We start from the raw sequence: 621 nt of genomic DNA on the forward strand, positions 1-621 counted from the left end.
ATATATTTAGTTGTATCTGGTATCATTCTAACACTCATAACTACCATTTTAGTTAAGTCCAACTTTATATTTGTTACAATGCAGTGTTTTGGGAAAGGTCTATTAGTAATTATTTAAGTATTACATATTTTTATGGAAGTCTTTAGAAGGTGAAGATCTTACTGAGAAACTATTTTCTAAATAAATTTAATTTTCTTCTGTATTTGTATCAGATCATGCCTACTGTATGTTAGATTTTAGACTATTTTAAAAGAAACCGTAGATTATATAAAAATTTTTTTGCTGTTTTTAAATGGCATTTGTCTTATGTTTAATTTCACAGGATGATTTTGATAGACAAATTTTAGAAAACCGTTTTTCAAAGGTAATGGTTCTATCAGTTTCATTCCAACAGTAGCTAATTTCTGTGTTTCAGTCCTACAGAAATTGTGTGAGTAGTTGAAATAATGTACATGTACTAGTTTTTTTAAGTATTCTAAATAGTTCTAACATTTAATGCATATCAGAAACATGCTTAAGAAATAACAATATCCAGGCCCACCCCACCTATTGAATCAGACAGTTCCCAGGGCATATATATGCTGGGGAAGCCCCATAGGTGATTTTAATGTATACCAAACA

The sequence above is a fragment of the Pan paniscus genome, chromosome 2 (assembly GCF_029289425.2).
Source record: "Pan paniscus chromosome 2, NHGRI_mPanPan1-v2.0_pri, whole genome shotgun sequence".
NCBI classification, from domain to species: Eukaryota; Metazoa; Chordata; class Mammalia; order Primates; family Hominidae; genus Pan; species Pan paniscus.